This window comes from Lycorma delicatula, chromosome 3 (genome assembly GCF_047948215.1).
Source record: "Lycorma delicatula isolate Av1 chromosome 3, ASM4794821v1, whole genome shotgun sequence".
Lineage (NCBI taxonomy): Eukaryota > Metazoa > Arthropoda > Insecta > Hemiptera > Fulgoridae > Lycorma > Lycorma delicatula.
Window position 1 is genome coordinate 145,884,503 of NC_134457.1, and position 26,479 is coordinate 145,910,981.

Genomic DNA, 26,479 nt, shown 5'->3' on the forward strand with positions numbered 1-26,479 from the left:
AGAGAAGGCACCATGCTACACAGCTGTCGGAATTTGGCGCATGTGCAGTTCTTCTGTAGCAACATTAGTCTCGTTATTTAATAGCCACACCTCGTATACCAGAAGCGAGGGAATTTTGTTATTTATTTAGTTAAATTACAAAGAATGAACGAAGTAATTTAAACAATAAAAGAGGATCGGCACAACAACAAAAAAAGAAACCCCTTTACAAAGAAAAAAATTTGCTAATATTAAATGTTGATCTAGTATTTGAAAGGAATGTTTTTACAAGTTTTTTGTGAAGTGCTTTATGCTTGTGACACGTGAAATAGGAAAAACAAAAAGGAAAAGAATGTAGACCTTTGAAATTTAGTATTATAGGAGGATGGTGAAAATTAGATGGGTTGATAAAATTTGAAAGGAAAAATCCTAAGGTGAATAAATTGGAGAAGAGAGAAGTTTGTAATCGAACCATGTAAAGAGACTAAATAAATTAGTAGGCCTTTTATTAATTTAGTTGTCACGTATTTGATAATAATTTGGTGATGAAAGGAATTGTAGAAAGTAAAAATTTTACAGGAAGACGAAGACTGGAATATATGAAACCGATAATAATTTACGATGTAGGTAATATGTTGAGGTAAAAATATTAGTACAGAACAGAAGGGAATGTAGAATAGTATGAAACCAATAAACTAATTGATGATTGATTTGAGTGTTATTCTCTGTCCTTTCTAGCATTGCCACTCTGACAAACGTAGTCGACGCATTTCGCAGTAGCTCTATTCTCACAACTACTTTTAGCAGCGCTTAGTTTTGAGAATGGAGGTACTCCGAAATGCGTCGACTACGAATGTTAGAGTAAAAATGTTAGGAAAAGTAGAAAGTAACATTCAAATAAATTATGATAATCCTAGCGAAAATGTAAAATATTGTAAAAATTTGATTGATAATATAAAAAAAATAAAAAATAATAAACACGTAAACATAATGTTTCGTCGTAGCATATTATTAAACATCAGTGAAGAACCTAAGAAAATCCTAATTAGAAAGAAAAGATGTAACTTTATAAAATATAAAAAAGAATGGGTGGTGTACCTAAAAAATCAGGTAGAAAATACGACAAACACAAACTATCGCCTACACAGCATTTAACAGTAACCCGAAACCATTTTACGTCGTAGTAGTAGTTTGGAAGCTAAATATGATGAAAGTAAATCAAAAGATATAATTTAATTTGTACGTGCTGATGAAAAGTAAATAAAAACCATATTTAAAGAATTGGCCTGAGTTTGTAGTTTCAGAAAATTAAACTTGATTTTATAACATGTAAGTACGTTTATTTATTTAGTTGGTATAACTTAATACATTATTAATAGAAATATTTTAAAATGAAAACCTATTTCTCAATTTATTCCGGTTTTTTATCAACAAATCGGATCACGGAAAGGAGGGACAGTGATGAGGAACTACTGTGTTATTTACGGAAGAGTTCAAGACAATTTTGCCCGTCATAATTTGTAGTTTTTCAGAAAATGTCATGTAAAACATAACTGAAATATTTTTATTCAGTGAAGTACTCCTATTTCTCCGATATTTATATTGTAAAATGGATTTTATTATTTTTTTACCGTTTCAGTGAACGTAGTTGAAACTTGTTGTATTTTTTCTAAATGTAACAAGAGGGTGAAAAGGAAACACTTATTTTTAAAAATAGCCAATATGTTTCTACAACTAAAAATTACAAAACTATAAAAATATGCATGTATCCCATCTCCAAATTACAAAAATTCCAACAAGTTTTGTAAAATATTTCCTTTTAATTTTTCATTTTGAATGGATTCCCATATTTTTCTTTCTAAACTATGCTTATTGTGAAGAATTATTTTTAATTTTCATTGTACAGGTAAGGCAGAATTTTTAAATAAGGTGATGAAATATATTCCATTAGCACAAGATGTTTTATTTAAGTTATCTATACTTCATGATACCTCATAAGGATACCTGAGCATAGGATTGAATTTAAAACATTTTTAAAATGATTTTCTTTATAAATAAACAAAATTTAATAATAATAATCATAGAAGTTTTTTCCTCCCCCAGCGGAAAGAGACAAAAAAAATAGTTTAAGTATGATTGAGGTAATTTTTTGTTTTTAATAAATATGATTAAATATCACTTTAATACAAAAGGTATGAATAAATACTATAAGAAATGTACACGGAGGGGACAATATCTGACAGTATTACTAGAATGAATAATGTAAAAAAATATTGAAGTAAGAAGTGTACATGAGAGAGTAATATGAAATTCTGTAAAATGAAAGATATACGCAAGAAAAAAATAATCTCAATTTTGTCATTAGAGGTTAGTTTAAATAATAAGTTTTATACATGCCGAGAAGTTCACAAATATATTTGTTCATTATGTCATGCAGCTTTCATTTATTTTAAAGAAACACAAATGAATATGAATGGAAACATATATATATATATATATATATATATATATATATATATATATATATACATATTACAAATTAATTTTTGTCAAATTCTTGGTAAAATTAAGAAAATTAGAAAATTTTTCGTTGCTGACAGATTTGAGGAACCACTGACTATGTTTCACTACTTACTTCAAAGCTTTTTTGTGTGTATTTATGCATATGTGTAAAATTATATTTATGTGGAATGATAAAAGAAGCATCAAAATAAAAAGTAACATAATAATTACTTTATTATTATAGTAATTATAATTATAATAATTAAATCGAAAATTTATGAAATTCCTAAAGCAATGCAATCACAGATCTAGCAAATTCTAAATTATGATAACTTCATACTTATGATTTAATTTTCATTATCGTATATATGTCTGAAAAACCTTTATTTAAGGCGTATATTACTGTTGATATAAATACGCCTTATTTTTTAATAGGTCAATTTAATATGAATGAATAAATAAATATTATATTAAAGGAGCAAAAGAGTGTTTATAGAACAAAGCATAAATAATTGTTAACTGTGTATAGTCTCGTAAATTCTTTAACAAATGAGATAAATTGAACTCAATGCAACATAAAAATGAAAAATGAGAAGTATATAACGGTAAACGTCATTCATAATAAATAAACATTATTAATGCAACTTTTTTTTTATACCAAGAAAAAGAATCGACTAGAAGCATAAAATTTCTAACTAAATATTTCTAACAAGGTGAAATAAATTTATATCATTTTTTTCAAATACTTAAAACGTACCCTTTTTAAAATAAACTTATAAATATTATAAAGCTTTTAAGTTCAAATTAAATGTAAATTAGGTTTTAAACGGAAATAACTGATTGTAGAGTAGAATTTTAAGACGAAGATGAAGCATTTACAGTATTTACTTTTATTTAACAGTTTTGTTATATCAGTTTTCCAGAATTTAGGAGGTTGATGTCAGGTTAATGTAGGATGTCAAGAGGGTGATATCAGGTTGATGTAAAAATTACGGTAATTTTTTCGTTTCTAATTACAGAAAAAAGGAAAAAAAGTATAAATTAAAAAAAAAAAAAAATTTATATTTATAACTTGAATCAAATTTAATGCTTTAAGAAATTTAGTATATTAAGTTTACGTATAAGTATAATAAAATGAAGGAAGATTTGTGGATTTTAATTTTTTTTAAATTTCAATATTTTATGAAAATATAAGCATTTTATTTAAAAAATGAGTAAAAGGGAAAAGATTAGATTTAAAAATTCTGAAAATATTTTGGTATTTTAAGTGTATTATATATTTTTATTTTTTTTTGGGGGGAACAATTTATTTTTACGATCAGTTACCAAAAGAACTACACCTTAAGTAAATTTTTTGGCTAAGAGTAACATGTCGAGACCATACAAAGATAGGCCACTTCAAATGCAATATTATGCATCACCTCTCATGACACAAACGAAGCATTAAGCTAACAAAATCAAATATAACAGATAACAAAGGTAAACAGTTAACAAATAATTCCCTGATACTTGTGCACCATATCTCCCTATTGGTTTCAGGAAAACTTTACACACCAACATTTATTCGTCAAGAGCAAATGAGACCATCTATAAAGGAGCTAGTATATTCGTGCAAGTTTAGCATTCAGTTGTTTCCTCATCTCTCTGACCTGTTTCTTCGGGTCAATCGATGATCTAGATAGAACCTTAGGTACCGCACTGTGTCCGCGTCAGGAATAAGACTATTGTCCAGTTGAATCAGAGGGCAATTAATCCTCAAAGTAAATATCACGTTACTCGATTTGGCAGGATTGACTTTCAGCCTAAATTTACAAAGCCATTCATTGATAAGGTCGATTGCAACTTGCAGTTTGCCTAGGCAAAGTCGAGTTCACAATCTACCGCCAAAATTTCTATGTCGTCTGCGAGGACGTAACTGTGACAACTTCTGTACTGGGAATGTGTTTATTCAGATGCGTATATCAGATATGGAATCGGACTTAAAACAGAACCTGCAGAACTCCTGATAGATTGTCTATACAGACAGACAAGTCACGGTTATATCTGGCTTGAGAAAACTGCCCATTTAGGTAACTACGTAACACAAGATAAACCGGTTGAGGTAGGCTTGGCTTCAGTTTTAAAAGAAGACTGGGAATCCAAACTTTATCGAATGCTTACTGAACGTCTAGGAAGGCTATCAAACAGTATCCCTTTCTTTCTAAGTGTCCACTTATCACACTAACCAACCTATGTGGGCTTTCTCGATAGACGATTGGCCGCCTCTGAAGACAAACTGGTGGTCTGAGATAACGTTACCCTTCTCTAAGACTGGCCTTAATCTTTGAAGGAACAGCCTTTAAAAATATACAAAGCAAGCTTAAAGGCCTGAACAAAGACACGTCATTTGCGGATTTATTCGGCTTCAAAACCACAGTCACCTGCGATACATTCCTTTCCGAGGGGAACCATGTGGTCCAAAGTATCGCATTGAACAGATGGGTTATATAAAGCAATCCCGAAGACCGTAACATACACAATACATTAGCAGTCACAAAATCAAATCCTTCCTCGAGTACTTAATTCTACCAATCTCTCGCGATACTTTCACAAACGTAACAGGTCTTACGGGAAACACAGAGGAAGCGGGCTATCCTGGAATGCAAAGATGTTTTCATCAACATGCTTCGAATTGTGTGCTTTTGAACACATTGCATATGTGCGACAAATAATTCCGCTTTTTGGCTGTCACTGCAAGTCCATCCATTAGATGACCTTACAGGTGGGGACGGCACCGGCTCCACAAAATATTGGTATTAGTAAACAAACTGAAACTTATCTTCTCACAAACAATTTTCCCCTCAAACTTTCCTAACTTTCTATTTGATATTAGAAAGATGAAAACCGACATATATATATATATATATGTGTGTGTGTGTGTGTGTGTGTGTGTGTGTGTGTGTGTGTGTGTGTGTGTGTGTGTGTGTGTGTGTGTGTGTGTGTGTGTGTGTGTGTGTGTGTGTGTGTGTGTGTGTGTGTGTGTGTGTGTGTGTGTGTGTGTGTGTGTGTGTGATTGCTAGGATCGAAAACTCAAAACAAAAAAAAAATAATAAAATGAGAAATAAGAAGAAGAGAAATGTATATCTCTTACAAAATCCTCCTCCCGATTGTACAATTCCCATCTCTTTCACTGTAATCTTTTTGCTTACATTATATCAAAGTCTTTCATGCAAACATATGGAGCTTTATTTTTATAGTTTTTTTGTTATTAAATTAAATAATGATTAACTTGTTATTTCAAATAGTTTTAAAATTTTGTTGAAATGCCTCCCAAAATATTCTTGGTATGAATTAAAAAGTTTTAATAATTATTGTATTTAATAAAAGCAGATAATATTTTTTCTTCCAGTAGGTTCAATTAAGCGTCTTAATAATTAAAAAGGAAAATAGATTTACAACTTGAATATCCGTAAATAAGGATTATTTTACTTACGAGTTTAAGTTCGAAAATAGCGAGGCATCTGATATCCTGCAACTGAAAAAAAAAAAACATCTTAAATTACACGTTAACTGAATTCTAATAAATATTCTAGTACTATTACGAAACGTTAAAAAAATAATAAGTATTACAGAACACTGTTAATTTTCTGCCTGAAGGCCATTTCATATTATTATTTTATCTTTTAATCTTAAATTTTCTCTGTAATAGATCTAAATTTCTAAAATTTAATTTTCTCGTAATGATATAATAATGTTCTAAAACTACGACAGTTAAGAAAACCGCTATAAAAGTTCGAATATACTTATTTTAATGCTAACAGATATTTTTTACTAGGTAATATAAATATACGGATTAAATAAACAAACAAACAAACATATTATCTTACTTGATTTCTATTAGTAAAAGACTTCTTTTACTATCTTAAATAAAAGGTTTAAAACAAAACCGCTCTGAACGTTTTATAAAAAACTGGGTTAATCTTTTTTTTAATAAGTATAATGGAAAAATAAACCGCTAAATTAATTTTTAAAGGCTTGTTCAGATAACAACGCGTTATTTCTGCCAGTAAATGATAAATTGTTGAACACTGTCAAAACCGACCGGTATCAGTTGAATTTTAAAGTAAAAACGCAAACTCTAATATACAAATCGATCCCTCCTAATTTTCTTAATCAATAATAATCATTCTAGTCAAGAAGAAATGGAAATTTGAAGTTTCGATAGTAATTCCAACATTAAGAAGGGAATTTTTTCTCACTCACCGTTAATGCGATACAAAAGAAACTACCTAAGACATCCTTATATACCTAAAACCGACTGGCAAGAATATTCTTCTAACGTTAAAAGAAAAAGAAAACGTCAAAAGAAAAATTTCCCTTCAAAACCAATTCGAACGAGATGGCAAGGAAAACGAAAGGATGGAAAAGGATTCGAAATAAGGAAAGATCGGGATTGGTCTGAGGAAGGAATCGTTCATTACTCCAGTAACACCTTTGGAAAGCATCACAGGTATTCAGCAAACATTTATTGTCTCGCTCTATCGGAACAACAGTGTTTAACTTCAGTAGGTAAATTACCTATTACAATTTTATTACCCAATATTATACAATCATTAATTATTATTTTCATACACAATAATTATATGTTATATAATTATTGTTCTTCCTGCTAAACATATAATAAATGACCGAGTTAGCAGTACGCATCGGTGATCTATTTACGATCCATTCACTTTTGTTTGAGTATCTTCCGAACCAGTGGTACCAAGAAGTTTGAATTATTCAGAGGGAAAAATGGTTTTTCTCCCTCTGAAAAAACTATTTGTGGTTTTAAACTCCTGTCAAGTATGAGGAACAGTCTAAAAAATTCACTTTCCAAAGGATAAAGAAACAACAAAGGAGATTTTTAAATTTCCTAAACAGTCCGAAACTGCAACTTTGCACGCTGAGTTATTGAAGATATTATTCCACTAACAAATTTCAAAATAATACCGTTTTAAGGTTAAAATAGTTACCATTCTTTACAGTAAAAATCTCTCAGTTCCTATCTTATTGAATTTTAAAATTCGGTAGTCATCTATATCTAAACGAAAAAATACACTGTCTATACTGATGTGTGAGAGGTCTTTCACCGGAATATACAGACGAATGCTGTATCAGACGAAGGCTCAAGTATCAAATAAAAGATTTAAGAACTGATACACTGTTTGACAAAGTAATCGTCTGAAAGTATAACTAAGATTTTTAGGAATAATTTTATAGAATAACTACTTCAATAAAAAAAGGTCTTCTTTTAAAAAAATATACATTGGTAAATTCGTTAAAAATGTTTGTTTTATTTAAATTTATACTTTTGTTACTTCAATATTATTAGTATTCCCAAAGTTAGGTAATCGTTACTAAAATTTATTTATTAAAAAAAATATTATTTATTTATTTATTAATAAACAGGATTTATCTGTAGTAGCTTATATGTTAGAGGAAATTTTGTAAGTCCCTATTCCCTGTATGGTATGTTATTGTTGTATAATTTTAAGGCCCTCTTTATATTAAAACATTAGCAATAAGAAAAGGTTTGAACATCTAGAACTTTTTTTGGGATTGAATTTTTGCAGGGTACTAAAAATAATAATCTAAGAATGAGAATTAATTTTCTTAATCTTTAAGCAGGTAAAATTGTTTGGATAAATAATTTTTATATAAACAAATAAACGAGTGAAATTAAAAAAAAAAAAAAAAAAAAAAAAATGTAAACATATATTTTTAGATACATTTACAAATATAATTTTAAAATTATTAGCTGCATTTTTCTTTATGTCAAATATAATATTTCAGCAGAAATGATACTGTTTTAAGTAAGCCGACTTAAATAACACATCGTAAATATGATGACATCGAGAAATTAAACTTACAACGTTGGTATATCATAAGTAAAATACGGGAACTTATTTCATTCAAACTTGACAACAAAGTTATGTATAGTTCTTACTTAAAGAATTATACGGAAATTTAAAAAAAAAATCTTATATTATAAAATAAATATTAATCGAAAATATTTTAAAGAAAATATTTTATATATTTGTATAAATATGTAATGTATAGAATTATTTCCAAGAGTAAAAAAACTGATCAAAATCTCAGTTTTAGGCTATATTTTTTTTCAATAGAATTCTTTCTCCTTCCCCTAAAAGAACTGCTGATTATTAGAAAGTTTCATTACCTACTTTCTGTTGATAAATAAAATGGACAAAATTGAAACTTTATTATCATCTTCACGTCAGCTAAGGAAAAAGCGAAATCAGTCATGCGTTTAATTGTGAAAACTGAATTAAGATTTATTATTTTGTTTATTTTTTAATATTTCTTAATCCTAATTATTTATTACTTTAATATCTTCCATTTAAATATCTTTTAACATATTCTATGTCTGCAGAAATACTGAAATTCCTTCTACTTTATAAGAGAGTTTATAATTAAACACAAGTGATCAAACAACAAAATAACTGTTGCATAAAAGGAAATATTTAATATATAAATTAATAACACGTAGAACGGAAATTTAAAGTTCACTGTCCCTTTTTGAATAAGAAATATACCTAGTAAAAGTATTAGAATTAAAAGTTTAACCTATATAAAATAATAATACTTTGTCTATTAAGCTCAATTATAACCCGTTATTCTTCGTACGAGTTTAAATTGTTACAATAATGCAACATAATCTAGACGATGGATCGATCCGTTGACAGGAAATCGATCGATATGGATGACAAATCTTTACACCGAATAAAACAGATCAACTTCAATAGATATAAGAAATAAATGTTGTTCTGATGCGTTCTTAGCATATAGAACTGCTACGAAATGATCCACAGATACAAAATTTGTAAAGTAAGGGATGTTGTTGACAATCGAAATCCTTACAAGCTAAACTTCTTTTATATGACTTTTCATAAAGCTCAAATAAAAATCATCAAAACTTATTATTCGTTCGTAAAAGCCGACATAGCATAAGCTTATATCGCATTTACTCGTTTATTAACCGTAATTTCTGCGTCTAGGTATTCATAAAACCTTTACGCGTATTAAAATTACCGAGCATCTGGTTTACAGATTCGTCGACCAAAACACGATTGTAAAGGAAAGAATAAGTATATAAAGGATTCTAAAAGGTTCAAAATTTTGATAAAACTATATTTCTCTTGTTACCGACACAAAAAAGAGGAAAAATAAAAGAAAAACATTGTAAATGAAAATCAGGTTGAATGTCAAGAATTCTTTCGTAAAATTTTTCCAAATCAAGAATAACTGCGAATTCAGAAGGTCTAATTTTTCACAGAAAATATAATAATTTTTTGAAAAATAAAACGGATTAAAAATGTTTAATACATCGATTATAAAATAGTTTATTTTTATTTAATTTTAACTTTTAAATAATTATTTTATCAACGTTATTATCATGAACTTTTTTACATGTATACGATCGAGTATATTCCTTACTGACTGAATATTATATACGCGTAAACCTGTAACTTTTAATCGTCGTCTTTAGTATTAAGGTTTAAAATGCATAAATAATTGTAGATAAATTAAATAAAAACATGAAAATTTATTAAAAATTGCTGTTACTTCACTAATAAGGATAACCATAAAATAATATTTTTCTCTTCTTTTTTAGTTTCATGTTTTATAATTTTTATGATTCAACATCGTAAACAGATTTAATATAATTTGTATTGGAAAGTAGAAAGTACAGAATTCAGTAACTTAAACTAGTTCTAATAATATCTTCAAATATTTCACAATTTTATATACGTGCACACACACACACACACACACACACATATATATATATATATATATATATTTAGCATATTTTTGGTAGAATTATACCGTTATTAACATATATTTTAAGAATATTTGAAAATACTTGTTAATTTTAAGTCACTGATACAAAAAAAAATTAAAAAAACCTAAAGTAATTCTCTAGAGAGTAAGTACCGTTTCCTTTTTTTGTAATAAGAATATTCAATAAGCTTATAATAACACTTCCAAAAAATTAAATTAGAGCAAAATAAAAAATTCACATTCCTTTTGTTGTTGATTTATACGTTATTCAGTTTTTATATAGGTAGTTAAACATGCGCTTTTATGACCAAAACACATTAATTTTTTTATTTCAATTAAGCACTTTTTTGTTAAAAAAAAATGTTATGAACGTGTACTTGTTTAGCACAATTCATGTATCAGTAACGGATACATTCTAGTATTACTATTAGCGTTGAATATTACAGGATTAGTTTTATTAGCTTAGAGATCGGCACAAAAAAAAAATCGTCAGTCGCCAATTTTTACATCTGAAGGATTTTTTTTTTACCAATAATAATAATACAAATAACACTAATCAGTGTATTTTGCAGTAACCTCCACTAAGCTGAAAATATATCACGTATAAATCCGTGCCAATATTTCAATATTTAATATAAAATCAAATATATTACTAAACATCAAAACGTAATTACAGCTCATTCTAGAGGATATCATATCATTCATTATTCATAAAGTTTTTAAATAAATATACACAATTAATATAAAGTATATTAATTAAGTATATTATATATATATATATATATATATATATATATATATATAAATTTATCATTTTTATGGTAATATAACTTTTTTTTCACCTCAAAATATCTGACATTTCGTACTAGTAAAAAAAATTAAAAATGCAAAAATTTCGTAAGAGTAATTTTTTGCCGGTAGCAATAATTTTCTTCTTATTTCTTTGTTATACAGTATTAAAACTATCGGTAAAAAAAAAAATAGAAAACCTAACTACCCGTAGAAAATAAAAGACGAAAAAATAATAATATGAAAAAGATTATTATAAAAATAATTTACAACCTACTTGCAATTGATTAATTCACATTAAATACAAAAAAAAACCTTATCTTTTTTATATTATGGTTTGATAACATTTTTTATTAAAGAAAAATATAAATTCTTTTTATTAACTGATCATTTGTAGATATTAACTTTTTTTTTAATTTAAGTTTCGTTTTAGCGTATTGATTATATCCTCCAAAGAGCATTCATTATTTCTTTAACAATTTAAATCATAACTAGAGATTTAATTGAGGGCCGTCTACAATAGTGTTCTTGATTCACCTCTCACTACAATACGAAGGTAATATTTTTTTAAGAAATATAATAAATATATATACTTTGTAAAAAGTTATAAATTTACAAGTTTTCATAGAAACAAACTAAATTTATTACGCTACACTATACAGGCTATAATTTTTACATTTTTTTTTTTCATTTTGACCTCGTATTTTACATTAATGATTTAACTAAAAAAAAAAAAATAATCATACATAAATATCATTATGTAACTTAAAAAGTAAAAACCTTAATTTAATTGCTAAAACCCGTATTCTATAGTAGAATATACATACACATTTTATAGAAAAAAGAAAAAAATAATAACAAAAGTATCATTGATAATTTCAAGGAAGTTCACTTTACTCGAAAGAAATATTTTACGAGTATTTATTTATTTACATTCTGAAACAGTAAAACATCTGCAACATAAAAGGTCAATTAAAACGTGTACTAATATCATTATTACGTCACTTGGTGATAAAAAGTTCAATAAATAATTCTGCTCTCGTACTCCCATACTTTAAAAGTTATCCGGCTAATTAGGGAAAACCTTGATAGTACTTACTTATAAAAAATTATCACAAGAAAAAGTTTCGAAACAATAGTACAGTAGATATTATTCTGAAATATTTGAAAAACTGAAAATACGAGTTAATACTCGTAAGTAAAGGAAATATCATATCTAATATAAATTGAATAATATAACTTTTAATTAAAAATTGAAATATGAGAATTTCTGTTGTATGTAGACAAATTTAGAAACTCTTTTGAGACAAACAACTTTTCTAGAACTGAATTATAAGTAATTGATGTAGCTGTGATTGAATTCACACAAAAGCTAAAATTATATATGTAAAATGTTCAACTGTTAGGTAACAGAGGAATGAGATAAAAAAATTGTCAATTTATTTGCTTGATGTATTAAGAATGTTAATGATGTGTTTTGGTTATTCAACACTGTGATGTGTACTAAATTGGAGAAACTGTATGCATATTATTTGTACACACAAAAACACATAAAAGAAAACATACAACAGAATTCAGAAATTTTCTAAATCACTTCAAAAATAGGACTCGCATAGTAAGATGTTAATAGTAAACAAATTCTACATACGTCCATAGAAACTAAAATCTCAAAACACATAAAAAATATGAAAATTTCTACACCAAATTTGACAAAAATCTTATTAGCCAAACAATACAATAAACATCTATTCCACGTTGAAAAGATCAATTTATTAAAAACGGGTGCTATTAAAGATTTTGCTAGCTACAAGTTTGCTGTAGAAAGTGCTACTAATAAGTTCGGAAAAGTCCTATATAAGAACATTATTATTAATATGAAAGCGAATAATTTATCATTTTAAAGTGTTACCACGTTTCGTCATGCTATTCATCTAATAAAAAAAAAAATTATTATAGGAAATAATATTGATAGTTATTAAAATAAAAAGACATGCCATGTAATGTCACATAAGTCTATCGGTTCAACCTATTAGAAATCTTACCGGTCAGCAGTTCAGTTAAACACATAATATTATATTATGTTATATACAGAGAAGTTCATAATGATACACTTAATTTCGTTACTCTGTGTTCCAAATTAAGAACTAATGACAAATGTGAAGCAAATTACATCTGATAAAACTCACAATACAGTTGACTGATACAATTCATAGATGTTCAATGCGGCTCCCTCCTGCTGCACACATCTAATCGGTAGCTGAACTCGTCCCACACGCTAGGAACCAATCTTGTGTTACGAGTTCACCGCAGCTGTGATAACAGTTCCTCAAGTCAGCTAGATTTTTTGGTATAGGCGGTGCGAGAACTGCATTTTCCATAAACCCGTACAAGAAAAAGACACATAGCGTGAGATCAGATGATCTTGAAGACCAAAACTGAAGAGCCATGTCTTCATTTCCGATTCGTCCTATCAATCGTTGAGGTAGAGATTCATTCAAATAGCGTCGAACATCTATGTTCCGATGGAGCTCCGTCCTGTTACAAAATTAAGTATTGTGAATCTTCATCTAGTTGAGGGAAAAGCCAGTTTTCCAGCATGTCCTGGTTATTCCAATAGCCGCGTGTTTCTTAAAAAAGAATCGTCCATAAGTCTTTACGATAGGGCGAAAACACATTAACCTTGAGGATGTCTCTCTCATGTTGCAGAGTGTCATGTGGATTTTGTAGACCCCATATGCAAACATTGTGTCCATTCTCTTTTCCACTGAGATGGAACATCGTTTCATTGCTTAAAATAAAACGCGAAAGAAAAATATCATCCTCCATATTTTCAAGCATTTCATCACAAAATTCACACCCTTTGGATTATCAAATCCTTCACGAAGAACCTGTAAAAGTTGTAGGTGGCATGGCTTGAAAAGTAAATGAGTCTCAGAACACACCAGGCAGAGGTATTCTAAGTTCCCTGCTCGCTCTATAGGTCGACTTTGTTGGACTTCGTACAAAACTTCCATCAATTCTTTTCACGTTCTCCTCTGCCACACGGGGTCGGCCTATGCTCTTGCTTTTACAAAGACATTCTGTTTGTTCAAACTGGTGAAATTAACGACATAACTTGCTCTTCCTTATTGGAGAGTCAATATTAAATCAGAGACGAAACGCATGTTGCACTGCAGTGCAGATTCAATAGTATAACTGAGATTTTCCGTGCAGTACTCAAGAACACAGAAAACCGTGTATTGAACTGTAGCCATCTTACTCAACTGACACGTATTGACAGTTCCAGCACTCTAGCAGTCGTTTACGCAACTTCATGGGCTCTAGCAATGATATTCAAAGGTTGCGGCCCTACTCTCTCAACTACTGTGTAGATCAGTCAGATACAATGTTCAGTTCAGGAAGTACAGAGATATTAAATTGAGTTCATAATTTAAAATTGCTCCAATATAAAAACTGTGTGATTCAAATATTGTGAACGCGCGCGCTTGAGATCATATCATGTATTTAAAATCATTTATTTTTTAAATAGATCAATATACCGAGCTGATTTTACAAATAATATCATTTAATTTACCCATTTATTTTAATTTTTACCAAAAAAAAAATCTATAATTATAAGTCGACTACAGTGGTATGGAATGTTAAAATTTTAAATTCATCCTAAGTCTACTATTTTTAAGTCCTTCACTTAGAAAAAAAATCAGCTAAATATTTTCCGCAGGATACAGAAAAAGAAAGTGATTTCAAAAAATATCTTCAATGTACTCACGTTCAAACGGCTTACAGTTCAGTTGATACTTCCATAGGTCGTACATTCTGATGATAGGGGAGGGTTCTCTTTAGTGAAAAATGAGCGTGTTATGAAAGGAGGGGTTCTTCAGAAGATTGCATGAAATAAAACAATTTTTTGTGTATGTTTATCCAAAATATTTGCCAACTATGTGATGCTTTTACCTTACTTCTCCCTTCAATCTTCTGAAAAATTGTAGGAGGGAGGGTAACCCAATGTAGAAGAGTTACTCCTTTGGTAGGTTTGTTTGTATAGTTTCTTAGTTGTCCGATCATTCTTTTACCATCATCCACCTCCCTAACTTATATTCAACCGTTCTCTGCGGATTTAAATGATTTTTGGCTTGACATTGAATCCAGACTAAAGATTTCAGACCTATAAAATGCTGTGCAAGATATTTGCATATTTACAGGGAAGCGAATCTATTTATGGAATTCTCCGGGAACTCTTTTTCCTGCACGGTGGCTAAACAAAAATACCAAGCTGGAGTTGATGTGTTTATGAAGTAAAGCCGAAATTCCTAATACTTCTGAATACATTTATTCATCATGTTTGTAAATTGTACTATTCAGTACAATGTCGAATACCAACGTCATGTTCACTATTACTCGTATATTTACTCTGGATCAATTATTTCTATTTTTTAAGGATTGAATCTAGTTCTAAAATATTATCAATAATAAAAAGGTAATTTACGTTTCCTAACCTAAGATTACTGCAATAAAAAGAACCTCTCAAAAAGGGTCAATCTCAGACATCACTTCACAATGTTGAGACCAGTGGTGCTATACGAAAGTGAAAAGTTACACCTTACTGACCTTGAACCGTTAAAGAAAATAGGCAAAAGAACACTAAGAACTCTCCTAAGTCACAAGAAAACAACAGAAGAATACAGGCTGGGATCCAACCAAGAAATGTATAAATAAATAGAGGATATCGATAAAGCAATAAAAAGAAGGAAACTGAGATTCCTGGACCGTACAGAATAAATAAACGAATATTCATTAAGCTCTGGAATCGAAAGATCAATTGTTGATCTTTTATGAATTCCTATAGAAAATGAAAACAAGAATTACAGAACCTAGGGATCCAAGAATAGGAAATTAAAGTTAGAAAGCTATTCTGACAAAAAGTATACGAAGTTGGATTTGAAACGGTGAGGAAGGAAAATAATCATGCCGATGTGTAATGGCCGGAAAATAGAAAGGCCAAACACCAGGAAAGAATGAAAGAATATAGGGAGAAAAGAAAAAGAAATGATATTTTCGTGGTCCATAATTGATCTACAGCAAAAGTGGATAAATTCTCTTAAAAGGAATTACATTTTATTTTGATTCAACTGACACCGTGCCTAAAAATAAAATGAATAAAAATATATTTTATCCAGTTGTAGAGTAATTAATTAATTATATTTTGGTATCAGACAGATTTAAATATTTTGCAGAAAATTTATTAATGCTCCATTCTTAAAATTTAATTGCTTTTTTAATTAAGGACATTAAAATATTTATCTAAAATGTCACTACAATTCGAATGTTAAATTCTTTTAGGAAGTTATCTAATTGTAAATCGCTTATAAAAAGACTCAACAAAAAGTATTGTTGTTATCATTAATCTTCTTAATATATCAATAAATAAACTTAAACAAAAAAGACAGAGTTTTTCATGTTATGCAAATAAATTAAAAATTAATTAGTTTTAAATTTAATTTACTTATAGTCATTAAATATTGTTGGCATAAGATATTTTAACAATGAAAAAAACATTTTAAAAACAAATTACACTTCAGATCAGTTTTCTTTATAATAAAAACCTTTGAATATAATAAATAATACGGATAGCGTTAAACACTGTTAACCTATGTAAACATTAAAAAAGAAACGAAATAATTCCATTTTTTTCTAATAATCACAACTTTTCAATTAACTGAAAAGGTTTTATTAATAATATTAAAATGTCATAAGATAACAATCTGTATAATGTATTTTTGATTCCGGTTTGAAATAAAATATTAAAAAAAAAAATTAATAAAGTTATGACTAATATTAATTAATATTATTAACAGTTTTTTTACAATTACTTTTAAAACAATATTATTATTATCAATAAAAAAAATTCATAAAATAATGTTCTAACAAATGGTATTAAGTTATTAAAGCCTAATTCAGAAATTCCTGACATAAAACCAGCAAAAAAATGTCAGATTAACAAAGTCATAAGAAAATGTAACCAGAATAAAGATTTTTAGATGAAGATATCACACACACACACACACACACACACACACACACACACACACACACACACACACACACACACACACACACACACACACACACACACACACACACACACACACACACACACACACACACACACACACACACACACACACACACACACACAAATATATATATATATATATATATATTAACACCCCAACTAAACTAAACTGAAAGTGAATAACAAACCCAGTCAAAAAATATATATATATCCACCATTCTGACATTAAGTTGTGTTTATTAAATCCTCTTGGAATAACAATATATTTCATTTAAAAAGAAATAGTGTGTCAAGAATAAGGATCTCTAAGTAAAACGACCAGATCCAGAATATTGTATTATAAATAATACTTTTTATTTTTTTTAAGACTTTTTAATCAATTATTCAAATGTAATCTGTAGCCTACAATGCGATGCGTAGTTGTGGATCAGCTGTCAGCTGATCCTGGTAATAAAAGTAAAACCTGGTAAAAGTAAAACGACATCTACTAGTAAAGGTTTTAAAACTAATAGGAAACTCTTAACTCATCGAGCAGAGATCCGAGAAAAATGTCGTGGCGTAGGTTGATTAGGGGTAATATTGTCAACAATCTAAGTGATGTTTCCGGGATCAAGACTGATTGCGATACCATATATTCGCAAACGGCTACTCTGCTACGGCAGACTGTATCGGTGCTGCGTAAATCTAAAGTGTCACCGACTTCTTTTACTAAAGACTTTCCAATATCTAACCGATATGAAGACCTTCCGATGGAGAACACTAACGATAATGAAAGAACGTAACCTTATAAGCCACATATTTACAAGAAAAGATGAAAGGGGATTTCGCATGGTGCTCAAAAATTTGCTTTACTCTACTTCGATTGAAGCAATTAAACAAGAAATTAAGAGCACAAAATCCGGAGCATACTTAATGCTCGCTATCGGGTGACAAGGGAACCATTCCAACATTCTTTATTATCTTCGAGCTCCAGGAAAACAACAAGGAGCCGTTCAATTTAAAGTACATCGTCAACTGTGGTGTTAGTTTTGAGACGTCTAGGAGGTCTACTGAAATACTCGTAGTTCAGTGCATGCGTTGCCAACAATGTGAACGCAAAAAGCAATTGTATACGATACCGTTAGGTAAAATGCGCGGATGACCATAAGACTGTCCTAAGAAAAATAGGAGCACCCCAGTAACTTATGCCCTACGTCACTCGGACCATCCTACAAACTACAAAGGGTGCAGCATACAAAGATATTCTCGAGAAATAGCAAAAGCAAAAGATTCATCATGCTGCGAAAAATACTCTTCCTTACGACTCTGCTAAGATAAGCAGGACATATTTCTTGATTTAAATAATGCCAATTTCCCTTCATTCAGTCAAGAGGCGCTTAGGAATTAGGAAGGCCCTTCCAGTAATCTTTCACGGTCTTATGCAGCGGCTTTAGAGCGCAACAACTAGAGTAGTTTTAATGCATAAAAATCCAGTTAGAATTTCTAGTACAACAAATCGGGAATCTGATAGATCTGCTCACGAAAGTGATTACTAAACTCTGTTAATAAAATTTCTGAATTACAACTTTGAACATAAATGATATTGTGAATCGGCGAAAATGATCAATACTGAATTATTGAACGTTATGCTAATTTCTAAAACCCACTATTCTGACCGCAACTATTTTATTCTTTGAGGATATTTGGAATAAACCACCAATCATCCGGATGGTAGAGTGTGTAGTGGTACTGCGGTTCTCATCAAAAATACTATAACGCAACATCAGCTACCGGCATTCAGCACCAACCACATTCATGCGACCTCAGGTCAGATCTTAACTTGCTTTGGCCTCTCAGGTTCTATGTTTTACCTGTTTAGCCTCCGGTAATTACCGTCCAGATAATACTTCAGAGGATGATATGTATGAGTGTAAATGAAGTGTAATCTTGTATAGTTTCAGTTCGACCATTCCTGAGATGTGTAGTTAATTGAAACCCAACCACCAAAGAACAACGGGATCCACAATCGAGTATTCAAATTCGTGTAAAAATAACTGACTTTACTAGGACTTCAGCGCTGGAACTCTCGACTTCCAAATCAGCTGATTTGGGAAGAGGCGTTCACCACTAGACCAACCCAGTGGGTTATTGGCCTCTCAGGTTGTCTACAATCTACTGTCCTCCTTGTCACACGATCACAGATGATTTATTTCTGTGTTTTTTGATACATTAAGTTCTCGTTTTATTATAGGGATGGTGTCTATTTAGTCATCCAGTTTTATTGTGGGTGATTCTTATCAGTAAATAAGAACCTGCTCTCGGTTTCTCGACTGATAACAGATCGAGGGAGGGCCTTAAAGGATTGTATCCTTTACTACTAAATAGTGGTAACAATGCAGTAACTAGACTACTCAACGTAATATCTGGATTGCAACCCACGTACTAGCCGATGGATCCAATAAAAATCCCGGACTGGTTAGAATTTTATATCACCTCAAGATTTTCTTCTTTTTATACTGACGTTAAAAATAATTACGATTCTACGTATGAACATTCAGCTTTCCTCTTTACTGTTAGTACGACCGTGATAAGGAAGAAGAAATTCCCGGTCCTCACAATAACAAAACCGACTTAGACATTTTATCAAAGCTGTATAGAAGAAGAGTTATCTATAATTATTCCTTTGAAATGCCCTGCTGACATCAATAATGCGACCCGGTGTATAACTTCAATTCTACAGGAAGCAGCATGGCGTTTAATACCTGAGGAGTGATATAAGGGTGGGAAGGCACAAACTATAGAAGGGAAGTAATGAATCTTGTTACTACTAAAAGACGACTTACGTGGAAGTGGCAATATAGAAATCCTGTAGATAAAACAGCTTTGAATAGAGCTTTTAGAAGGTTGAAGAGTCTACTAAAGTTAATTAAAAACGAAAAGTTTAAGATTTATCTTTAAAATCTTCCCCCTCCAAGTAGAGATGACTATTCACTGTTGAAAGCCACAAAGAGCTGAGCATGAGGTTTGAACAACCTTCACTCTCATTTTCACCTAAGCGTTTAAAATGGATTATGGGCTCGTACTGTCGGCAAAAGCTGATCTATTTACTGAACACCTAAGTATGTTCTTTCAGTCACTTAAAATAAGAGGAGATGATGAAGAGGGAATACTTGAATTCTTAAACAGCCCAGATTCCTCGGTAGTTTCCTACAAAAGTCTTTTTCATCAACATTGATTTTGCAGGAGATGAGGAAGGAGAGGAGTTTAAAAAAGGCTCAAGGTTTTGATTTAGTTTCTCCCAAAATTCTACTAATGTATAAAGCTATATTAAAGCGTTTTAAGGCTACACTTTACATAATGTACCTATTTAATACATCTTTCGCACGACTTATTTTCCGTCGAAGTGGAATCTGTCGCAAATAATAATGATCCCGAAACTGGGTAAGCCTGCAACAGCTGTTTTTGTATAGACCTATAAGCCTTTTCTCTCTAAAATCTTCGAGAAACTTTCTTGGATAATGAGAGAACATGTTATTCCCGACCATCCGTGGTATGCAGCCTTTTTGGGTCTAGCAGGCCTTCAACAAAGTGTGGTTGCCTGATCTACTGTATAAGCTGAAATCGAGCTTGTCTCAGTCATCTTACTTGATCCTGCGTACCTACCTGAATAATCGTTTTTCCAGGTTAAATATAATCAGGAATTGTCGAGTTTTTGGGCATTCAGTCAAGTGTTCCTCAAGGCTCAGTTTTTTTAATTATCAAGGGATGTAGCCGTTTCTTAAACAAACTGTTTTTTTCTTTGTAGATTTCTTGAATAATATTGAAAGGCCAAATCTTTTTCTTTAAATCAAGTTAAAATAACCTTCAGGTTAACTTTTTTTTGCTTTTTATGAGTATAATTTTTCAAAAGTATTTTAAAAAAATTCTTAAGAATAGAAATCATTATAAATAAAATTAAATAAATTTTCTAAGAAATTTTAGAACGATATTACATTCTTTTATGTTCATAGTTTCTGATAAATTTATTAACTACTATAAACGTTTATTATTCGATTAATTACTCACATTAGATTTAGTGAATGTAGTATTATTAAAATGAAATATATTTATAATTCATAAATAATAATTTTATCTACAGTAATAATAGATATACGAATCCGAAAGCTTATTATACCTGACCGACATCATGGATCTACAAACAAATTCTGTTACTGTTTTCGAAATAATTTCACACATCACCGCATTATAATGATCAATAAGTATTAATTTGTTTTATGTACTCGTTTAGTGCTTTTAAGTTAGTAAATTGCCTATCACTAGCCATTTTATGAGTCGACCTTCTATTTTCGTCCCAGGAACTCTAATATTGTATACTTACACCAGTTCTTATTTTCTTTTTTTTTCAAGTATTTTATAGTACAAAGGGTGTAATTTTCACTTTCATATAAAACTTTCAAGTGATAAAAGGGATAACATAACTTGCTTATTTTTTTTACTATAACCGGTATTTTAAAATAATATACATAATAGAAGGAAACAACTGTAGGTGCTTAGTAAATTGCTATACATTCTAAAAGATAATAAGGCTTAAGTTTAGTATTATATTATAAGCGTATTACAGAATTGTAGTAATATTCAGGATACAATATAACATCCGGTAATACATTGGTGTGTATTACATACTGAACAGCCAATAGTAGACGTTTCCTTTAGTATTATATTCATTAAGACAATAGGAGGTAGACTGTATTCTCTTTTGTTTTAACAGGATTTAGCAATCTCTTTTTTAACAATTAATAATCTCACAACAATAAAAAATATTGTTATTGTTATTATTATTATTATTTTTATAAAACTTATCTAGCTTCTAAAACAATACCAAAAATCAACAACAAAAAAATACATTAATTAAAATACAATGATCAAATGTTTAATTATTTTTATATTAATAAAGTTAGAATATATGAAAAAAAATTATATTTTTATTTCTACGATATATACATATATACACAATCAAGTCCCGATTATCTGCGATAATAATCGGGAAGAGGATCTAGCAAAATCGCGGTTGATCTAAAAATAATATTTAATAAAGTAATATGTGTTAAAGTGACCTAATACTGTACTTGCAGTACAGTATTTACTTGTATATATATTATGTTAAGGTATAACTGTAAATAATAAAATAAAATACATTGCACTACACTACACTATTCAAAATACGTATTAACATATTACAAATGTTCACTGTCACTAATACTGTACGTAAATAGATTGTATAAATAGACATTTATAAATAGACCAATTTTAAAAAAATTGTAAAATTGTACTTTCTTTATATCTACAGACACGTATCAACAAATCTACCACTTTAAAAATCCAAAATCCAAAACAATCTTTACAAAACTAGAGATTACTTGACTAACAAAAGTAACAGTGTTTTTATCGACTTTTCGAAGAAATGAACGGCATTACTTTTGGTCGTACGGTGGAAGTAAGGAGTGAAAATAATTTTCTTTACGCTTTTAGATATGAGAATTACGAAAATATCATTCATGTATGAAATTTGTGGCCCAAAAATCGTCAAAACTACTAGATCAGGTTCACTGAAATTTAGATATGCTGAGGTAGCGCATCTGAAGTTCTGCATGTTAAAATTTGATGATGATTGTTGAGTCACGCTCAATTTAAGGTCGAAAAAAAATTGATGTAGTGTTGATTACTTTTATTGCGTTGGTATTTATCAAACGCGCAGACGCAGTGAATGACAGTGATGAGCGAGTTGAAATCGCTTCTTCAAATTTTCTTCTTCTGAGAGTAATGATATTCTCTATATAGTCGATCTTTTCATTGAAGATTGAAGGGTAAAGGTTAGTTTTTGTATTGAAATATCTAATATCTCATTAATCTTGAACAGAGCTGATGTTCAATATTATATTCAGCTGAAGTAGGAACCATTCCAAATCTCATTTCTCCCTTGTGGAAAATTTGGTTACTCTTAGGAATAGATATGCCATTTTCAGATATCACGTGATTCATTTTAGGTCGCCTACATCATTACAATTATGACATCCATTATACAACAGACATCGTTCTTTTTTTTTTATTAACGTGCAGCTTTAAAATATGGTTTTATCGCATAAGATTATGTTGAAAATCCAAACATTAAGTTCAGAAGCTGTTTGAAAAATAATTTTTGGGATTCTAACTACGGGATAGTATTTTCTGATGAGAAAGTCTTAGGATTCTTTCCCGCAGGAATTTTAAAAAGATAATTTTTTTAAAGATTGTAATAAATATGCATCAACAAATAGCAGAATTTTTTTACAAGTAGCAGAAATTTTAGTAGCGGAATTTTTAGCAGAATTAGTCTTTTTTTTATAAATTTTTCTTAATAATTATTGTAACGGTTAGTATATTCGTCAATTTACAACGCTTTTAGCTTAACTATTTCAAAATAAATAAAACTTACTACTTATAAAAAAAAGAAAAAATATTAATTATACTCATAGAGAAGTCATACTTTCAGATGAGTTCAATACAGGTTGTTTAAATATAGAACTCCTTTATAATTCATTCATATAGCGGGATTTATTAGATAAAACTAATTCTAAATTTCTATAAGTAAATATTAGTGTAATTAATCCATGGTAATATAGGATGTTGGAAAGCTCAGTTATAAACTTAAGATGTTATCAAAAAGAAATTAACAAAAAAAAACTAACACACAAAATAAACATTTAATGTTTTCTCTTAGATTTTAATGTACTTGTAATATTAACTATATTGCTAGCTATATTATCAAACGGATCAGTAGTTATAAACGCATACACTTAAAAATGATTTGTTTAAAATTTCTGTTTATATGAGTGAAAGTACGGGACAATTTATATCTTCTAATTATCAGGTTACTTCTAGAGGGGCTTTCACTTTGCATCTCAATTGTTTCCACCTCCAGGAAATGTTATCAGAAGAACAAAACACGCGCCTCGCATATGTTACTATTATTATTTCTGTTATTACGAGGGAAAGCGCTTTTGAATATGTAAACTGCCGACAAAATTTTAAGTTCGTGAATTTTACTCGTAACTCTTATTCATTGTACTATATTAATCTGTACGTAAACCTAACTGTGTGAATGAATGTATATTACCAGGAAAATAAACAAATGCGATTCACACATATATTCTAGTTAATTAATAGCGTTATCTAGCTTACTAATATTTTATAATTACATAAAACATACCGTGAGATAAAAAATAATAATAATTGTAAATAAAAATGTCATAACGTAGTTATAAAGTTTAAAAAGAATTATTATTTATTTCAATCCATTTTTAATTCAAATTTACTTTAATATTATTTATACATACTATAATTCTGCGTATTTGGTCATCTGTCCAAAGTACAATTAAATTAATATATTACTAGTGCTATAATCAGCTGTTATAAAAAATTTATGAAACATTAGTCGAAGTATAATGTTAAATTTTTCAGAACTGTGTGGTTTCATTCTTCATTAGAAATATACAGATGTTCAATTAATTGATAATTTGTTTATTATTTAGATAAAAAGCTTTCGGTAAATTTTAGCCAACTTTTTTTGTTCTGCACATTTTATAGACAATAAATTTTTAAATGTGGTATTGCATTAAATTTTTAGTATGGTGGTAAAATAACTGATTTTTTTTTAATAATATAAGTCTCCGATGGTTGGTTTGTAAAAGAGAACAGAGCACCTAAAGCTATATAACAAGATTAGTGGCTTGTTGGAGCAAAGGTTTTAATGTGAAACATGGTAGATTTTCAGTAAAATTTATTAAAAATAAATATTTCTTTAGTGGAAATATATATATATATATATATATATATATATATATATATATATATAACAATTATTTTTTTGCAGTTGCTGCTTTTTTGTTTTTTTTTCTTGCACATTTAGTACAGATCCAGAAATCATCCAGAAATTTTTGCTTTATCTTTGCTTTATATAATTTTTTCATATGATTTAATTAAATTTAAAATTACATAATATAAATACATAATATAATATAATTTAAAATATTAAAATTACAGACAGATATTTGTATTACAGTTTAGACACTGATATAAAATTTATCTAGTAAAATCTATGGCGGATAATACAAAAATTGCTTATTTGTATTATTTAAATATGTTCTTTAAATTACTGTAATTGTTTAAATTAGATATATCATTTCCTTAGCCAATCACCATGTTCAATTTTTACTAGCTTATTAGTTAAAACTTTCGTCTTTTTTAATATATATTTTCTCAAGAGTTTATATTTGAGTTTACTCTGATTTCGAATGTTTAGATTTCTTCCATACTTAAATATATATGTTTAGTTTCCCTAATTTGATTAGAGTAATTAAACTTTATTTTACTTTTTTTTTAATAAAGCAATTTACATATATATATATATATTTTAGTCCATGATCTGCAAAACTAGCTATTATATAAATTCATAAGACAAGGCGATTCCTGCATTTTTGATTTCATTAACACAATTGAGGATTTAAGGCAATTAAAGATAAAGGATCTAAGGATTAAAGAAAATTAAAGATATTTTCCAGTAATAAAATTCTATATAACCGTTACAAAAATATCTGCTAGCGTGTACGCAAACGAAAGTGTAATTTTTTATAGCTCATCATAAATAAATTTTCTTAAATAATCCCTTTTATTCTAGATGCGGTATATATACGATATTACATCGTATATATTTATATTAAAAAATTAAGTGTGTTTGTTATTTAAAAAGGAACCGGGTGTGTATGTAGAAAATTGGGTGCCGATTCATTTAATAAATTAAGTCTTATGTAGTTTCGATTATAATTATTTTTATTATAAATTGTAAATATTATTCATATGCATGTGAATCTTTATATAAGTTATTGTATCCATAAATTTAATGATAAGTTGTTGTATTAACGATTGAAATAAGTCTTAAATATTGTAGTAGACTAGTCAGAGACTGGAACAGGATTCGGTTAGGACTGTAGAATGAAGTGAGTGGCTTGCTTATATACTGTATGTGGAGCCGCTGAATCGTCAGGAGGCAAGTGCATCCGAAAGGAGCCGTGTGAACTGTAAAGTCGAGTGATGCCGACAGGAGCCGAGTGAACTGTCAGGAACTGTGTATCAACATCGGGCATTATACTAGTGTTCTTTAATTGAAGACGACACCTTTTTGATGATGTCTACGATTTTGTTAGCTGGTAGCATTAGATATTAACAGCACGGACAGTTATTACCAATCCTGAAACTTAAAATGCACGCGCGCGAGCACACAAGTATTACGTGAGTGTA

General features: G+C 29.2%; 1 protein-coding gene across 5 annotated transcripts in view; it reads right to left on the reverse strand.

The window, feature by feature from the left end:
- LOC142322085 (uncharacterized) overlaps positions 1-26,479 on the reverse strand; it is a 360,304-nt gene that overhangs the window by 284,060 nt on the left and 49,765 nt on the right. For all 5 annotated transcript variants that reach the window (XR_012755771.1, XM_075360742.1, XM_075360741.1 and 2 more), the window contains exon 2: positions 5,954-5,995. The gene's annotated coding sequence lies outside the window, so the exon portion shown is untranslated. The remainder of the gene's footprint in view (positions 1-5,953; positions 5,996-26,479) is intronic.